The sequence below is a fragment of the Pezoporus flaviventris genome, unplaced genomic scaffold (assembly GCF_033815535.1).
Source record: "Pezoporus flaviventris isolate CSIRO_AGI_PZ_B2104156 unplaced genomic scaffold, CSIRO_AGI_Pfla_v1 ptg000021l, whole genome shotgun sequence".
Classification (NCBI taxonomy): Eukaryota; Metazoa; Chordata; class Aves; order Psittaciformes; family Psittacidae; genus Pezoporus; species Pezoporus flaviventris.
This window is the reverse complement of record NW_026892569.1, coordinates 4495001-4501293: the sequence shown is the minus strand read 5'-3', so window position 1 is coordinate 4501293 and position 6293 is coordinate 4495001. Positions and strand designations below refer to the sequence as shown.

General features: G+C 42.9%; 1 long non-coding RNA gene across 1 annotated transcript in view; it reads left to right on the top strand.

Moving 5' to 3' along the window:
- Window positions 1-936: 936 nt before the first annotated feature.
- Window positions 937-6293, top strand: part of LOC133270717 (uncharacterized) — a 7682-nt gene continuing 2325 nt past the window's right edge. The window contains exons 1-2 of the long non-coding RNA XR_009743880.1: window positions 937-1049; window positions 5208-5254. This is a non-coding gene — a long non-coding RNA (uncharacterized LOC133270717). The remainder of the gene's footprint in view (window positions 1050-5207; window positions 5255-6293) is intronic.

The window sequence follows — 6293 nt, the reverse complement described above, 5'->3', positions numbered from 1 at the left end:
TCACTCCCCACTCCATAGGCATATGCCAGCCAAGGCCCTGCCACTTGTTTCTCTAGGCTAACGCAGCAAGAGCAGCCCAATTCATTTTGACAGAGTGGTTAAGTAAGTGGCACAGATTTCACATGTCAGCCTTCTCCTGCCTAATCTTAGAGTTATCCCATAGCAAGTGACTGGCGAGAAGGTTCAGCATCATGTGGTGGCAGTAGTTAATACGCTTCAAAAAGCATGTGCTGCTATTACAAGTGGTTTGCTTGTCTGGTTTACACTGCCTAGATCCAAACTCAAAGGACTTTATATACCTGCACAGCTGCAGAGACAGGTTAGAACAAGCAAGCTTGCCAAAGTGTGGTCTTCCACAAAACCTCTAACATATTTGTGTACATGAATCCTTATATCTTGGCCTGGCTGGACAGGGCTTTGAGGAACATGGTCTAGTGGAAGGTGTTGCTGCCTGTGGCAGGGGGTTGGAACTGGTTGAGCTTTAAGCTCCCTTCCAACACAAACCAGTCTGTGAATCTATGATCTGTCAGTGGTAATTATTTTTCAATTTTCTCTAGTAATGTAGCTTGTTGGGTTTTGGGGTGGTGTGGGACTCTTGAGGGGGGAGCCGGTTTTTGCTTGGGTTTTTTACTTAAACAAAAGGAAACCGCTCTTCCTCATAGTAACACTGCTTTCTGAAGTAGTTGAAAAGAAAGTTGTCAGCAGTTTCCTTAGTACTGAAGGTGGCGAAAGCATCAGGGCTTTAGTAACTGGGTGAGTATCTTTTATATAGCTGGCTCCTCCTATTGTGGAATTTTCCAAGCCCCTGAGGGCACTGATAAGCCTTAATGGCTCTAATCAACCTCACCTGGTTCCTCTAAGCACTTCCCACAGCTCTGGGAGCCCATTTAAGTTTGACCCGGGGCATTTGCTCCTTTCTGTGAGCTACGCTGGTTGTCTTGACCTACAGGCTCACTTCCAGGTTGACCTCATTGCAATTTCGCCTTATGACCTAGGCTTTTGGTTGGACCTGGCCACCATCTGCAGGTCTGCCTGTTCCTCCTACTCAGGTACTGCAGAGAGGGGCTCCCTCCACACTGTGCCAGCTGGCCATGGTGTCTGTGTTGGCTCCCTGCTCCTTAGGGAACACCTTGCTGTTCCCTGATGATATCCAAGGCCTTGGTAGTCCATGTAGTCACATTCAGCTCCTGGAAGGGCTGAGATGCTCTTCCCCTTGTTTTCATGCAGGAGAAGGAAAAGCACAGCTTCTTCTGGGTGTGCCACTGGATCTGGAGGTGTGAGAGGGAAAGAATTGGAAGAAATGACTCATGGCAACTCCCTTACACCAGCGGTATTGGTACAACTGCTTCTGGCTTCTAGGTAAAGTTAAACCCAATGTTTCATGAGCACTAATTGCTGTGTTGCTTATATTAAATGGCCTTGGGTAAATAAATCGGTTACAAATGCTACTTGTAAAATTGAAAGGTGAGGCTACATGACAGAGCAGTAAAATGGCATTTATGTTTTACTAATGTCTCAAAACTTCTGCAGTGGGAAATCAAATACCAGTGACAATAGCTCACACTGCATTATTTTTCCTAAAAAAGAATAGATATAAAGGAAAGATATATCATGAATATATAGCTGATGTGAAAGTAAGGTTTGCTGATGGCGATACAACTACCATATTCATGCTATAGGAATGGATGCTGGGTTGTTTGTCTCAGCTGAAGCTAAGTTATTGCTTTATCATGTTGTCATCAACAAGGTTACTCAAAGGAAAGAAGCTGTGAGTAACTTTTCACACAGAGCTAATTCCCACCACAAAGCATGTGACACAACTCTTTAGTGAGGTGCTAGTATGCTCACACCACCGTGAGAAGCCATGGATTGCTATCTCTGCTCTGTTCTTGAGATCAGTACACTAGCCCAAAATTTTCCATCAGTCAGCATCCTTGTATCTCTGGTGGGCTGTTACAGACATCACTTTTCTTTTACTGAGACACTGGCAGAGTACATGGAGAGGTACCACCATGATTGCCTTGTCCTTAAGCTCTTCTCCAGCCTTCTCCTGCCAGCTGCTGTTAGAGAAGGGGCACAAGGCTAGAGAAGTGGTCTGAGCTTGAATGGTGGCTTTTCTTATCAAATAGATAATGCTGTAGCTATGCATGCAGTCACAGTAAATCCACAAACCACAGCCCTGGCTCTCCTGGTCCCTCTATCATGCAGTCACTATGGCCCACCTTGAGAACAAATACTTTCAAATTTGTGTGTAAGTTCTTACCTGCTCTTTCACCATCATTCAAGTTTTTTCTCTTCTTTACAAGACCAGGAAAATGCTACTCTTAAAGTTACTGAGAAACCTGTGTACCTCTGGTGCTGCTAACGCAGCGTAGTAGAATTCTTATCGCTGAGGCAAAAGATTACCCAAAGGATGTTCATAGTGCCTGATATTATGAATAGAAAGCCTTAGGGACTGTTTGCATCCTCTGTAACAGACATATTTCTTCTGTTTCATTAGATTTGGTGGTTTTGTGGGCATTTTTTGTGTAAAGTTGTATTTCTATCAATATTTCACATCTGATTTATTGGTAGGTACAGGAAAATATTCTGATTTCACTAAAAAGTGGCAAAAACTCCATCCAGTTTTTGATTTCTGTGCATGTTTCTGGTTTTCCTCCTTGTTAAAGGATCTAAACAGAACTGTCAAGAAAGCTCTTGCTGATGTCACATGTTCCTGATCCAAAAAGTTCAGAGACCTCTCTAAAGTTTGTTGTTATCTTTCAGATCATAAAATAAGTATCACATTTTAAAGAAGTACAAAGCAGAACAAAAGAATAAATTATTACTGTGCTTAAGTTAATATTTAAGGAGCACATCTCAGGCAAGGCAAAGTCATAATCAACACCAAAGCAGAATCTCCCTAAACTTTTTAGTAAAGACATCAATAGAAACCTCGTGCTTTCATTAGTTTTTCCTTTTCTGAAATGTTTGGGGGGTTTGTTGTGTTAATATTCTTTCCATGATGGTGTCTATGTGAGAATTGGAGATAAAATAAGACAGATGTACTGACCATGGTTACCAAGGGAGCAGTTTCCTTAGCAATGGCAAAGCAGTTGTCAAAGCAGTCAATGTTCCTTCTCTCTCTCACACACACGACTTGTTTTTACTAGTTTGCATAGCTTGGTTACACAAACAGCTAATCGTAAACACCTCTCCCAGATTTCTTGGAGCAGGCAAACTAGACCTAGGTGGGTCATTAGTCAGATGATCCCAACCTCCTTTCAGTTCAGAGTCTACCTGAACTACTTTTGTTTCATAATTTTTTCATAAAACAATCACTGTCTAACTAACTCAAGAGTCATCCAGATGGAAACATAACCAGATACTACACACCCAAATAAAAGATATGGGGGTGGGTGAGTAGTATAAAATTGCCACATGTTCAAAGTACCAGTCCTTTCCTCTAAAGGGTAAAGATGGCAGGTAAAATAATCCCTATAAATAGGTCTTGTAACTGCCTACATGAAATGGTTATTATCTGAGAATGGAAGTCTGATCCTGCCATCCTTGACAAGGCTGAAGAGGGGATTATGCTGCACTATGACACTTACTGCTCTCTGCTGGTGCTTCTGGTGGTGGCTATATGTGTGCAAGGACTCCAGGCCACATCTGGAATTGCCCAGCTGAAGCCATTACCCAGTGGGTGGCCACCTCCAGCCTTACTGCATGCTGAGAGCTCAGAGTCCTCTCCATGTCCTTGCTCCAAAAGTGCATTCAGGCTCCTAGGGACAGCAAGGAAGTGAGATGGGGTCATGCTGCTCTGTGGAAGGTATCAGCTCTAAAAGAATGGTAGATCTCAGAAAGTGCTTGGAAAACCCTGTTATCTGTAAGGCCAGGCTCTGTGACCACCAAACTGTAAGTTATTCATCTTGAGCAGAATAACACCAAGAACATCAAGGCAGTGATGAAACTCTTCCCTATTCTGTATTTGAGTCCTCAGTTTTACTCAAACTGTAATTAAAAGTGTTGTGTCAATATTCCAATAACACAGAGACAGGTCTTTTGCTATAGTAGTAATTGCAAGAGGTACAGTCGTTTGTTCTGATGACTGGTGTTAGGAAACAAGCCTTGTTTTCCTGCCTCTATTTCCAGTCAAGGGCAAAGCTGTTTCATATCAAATATATTCCTATATGCAGATTATTCCAGGGAACCTCTAGTTGCAGGCTGGCAAACGACACTTAGTCATGTGTTTTTGAAAGCAATGTTAATATAACATGGTACTATTGACTGGAGTGTCATGTATGGAAGAAATACTGACTGGATTGCTTTTGGATTAATTCTGAATTGGAAAATGCTGATTTGATGTCACTGCTATGATCTGTAATTTTACATGTTGTTATTAGAAACATTTGCTATCAAATGGTACCCTAGAGTTTTCTGATAATTCAGCTGCTTTGTATTCTTCAACTTGTGGCTAAAATTCATACATGCTCATTTCCTAACATATCCTTATTTACTGCCTGCAACAAGTATGCATCTTTTTGTTCAGGTTGACTGGAATTTAATTAGACACTGATGAAGAGAAGGAAAAGTGTAGCGTATGTGCACATGGAGGGGCTGATTTCTGCTGCTCCCTCTGCTCTGCACAGCTCGGTGCTGTGGGGTAGGTTACCAACTACATCTGTGCTCCTCCTAGGGGCATTCATTTCATAACTATAGTATTCATGATGCGCTACTTGAGGCAAAGTTAGGAGTCTTCCTGAGCTCTGTTTACAAATACTTCTAGGAATCTGACTTCTTAGGAAGGCACAGAAAAAGCTGGAAGTGCAATATTAGGCAAAAGTGTTGCTGGCCTCTGATGTGTGACTTGTGTGCCCTTGCTCACAGCACCTGGACAGGGAGGGGGAACAGGGAGGGGGTGAGGAGCACAGTGCCACCTACAAATGCTGTAAGCAAAACCTGTCTGTCTCTCATCTGCCTTATTAGGAAAGCTGCATAGAAAGAGAAAAAAGAGGCCATGGTACATTTCTTAGCAATTTTTTCTATTTCATGTTGAGGCAGTTTCAGACTCAGAGAATCTCACGGCCCTTGAGTTCCATAAATCTGCCCGATCCTTGTGAAAGCCACTATTTTTGTGTCAAGAAATTTGGGATCAAAGAGAAGGGAAAGGTAAAAGCCACATAAGATCAAATAATGCTGGACTAGCGGGACACTTCCTCCTTCAGAGGAAATCATGCATGTGAAGGGATGTGGAAGGTCTTATGTTCAAAATGTAAGTATACGGATTGTTTTAAAAAATAATCTTCAGAATGGAGGAGGGAAGGTGGAGCAGTGGCAGCCATCTATCTGATGGAAGAAGGCAGCAACAGGGAGGGACTCTGAGATTGCTTTCTGCAAAGAGAAAGCTGGCAGTTTTAATTGTAGGAGGAACACACCCTGAGGTCAACCACAGCACTGAATCATGTCAAAACCCATGGCATGTATGGCTGTTCTTCCATCCCCTCCACAGCCCTTTCACCTCAAAAAACAAAGATAAGCTGATGAAAAGGTGGAGTCATTGAGTCACCTGGGAGTGCAATTTTGCCATGACAGCCACCCAGTTCCCATCTCCTAACTGCAGCTCTGTCAGTCCCTAATTCAGCAACCCCTTAACCACCCCACGGTGACCCCCAATTACCAAAGTGGCAGCTGTGCAGTTCCCTTGCATCTGGTTGAGCTGATTTTTTACCATTATGGTCCCAACCACCTGCTGTGCATTCGATGTAACTTTTCAATTAACATTCTCCAAGGATTTGTAGCCTTTGGTGTGTGTTACAGCCTCGGCCATTCCCACACCCGTCACCCCTGGGCTGCAGTGCTATAACTCTTCCTACCTGCTGCACAAACACATCAGGCACAGATTTAATGGCATCCACCTAAATCCCTCCAGTCAGAGATGTGTAAATGTGTATGTAAAGGCTGTGCAGAAGAAGCCTAAATGCAAAAGCAAAGTATTATTGAATGTGACTAGTGCCACTCACACAGACAGACACAGGATTACAGCCCAGCAAATGAAGGTTGATACGGTAACTGCACCAGGCAGGAGCAGAAGCAAAGCTGTCCTTCTCGATATCAGAGTACTACAAACAGTCCAGGAGCAGAGTAAGTTTTGCTGACAGGTTACATAAGAATAAACAAAACTAAAGCAATAAGAATCAAAAAGAAAAACCAGGCCATTTGCACCATGCTGAGATGGTTTTCAGATCTGACATTTCGGCTGAATACAACTTGTGCTCAATTGCCTGAAGTCTTGATAGAAAATCTTTGCATCA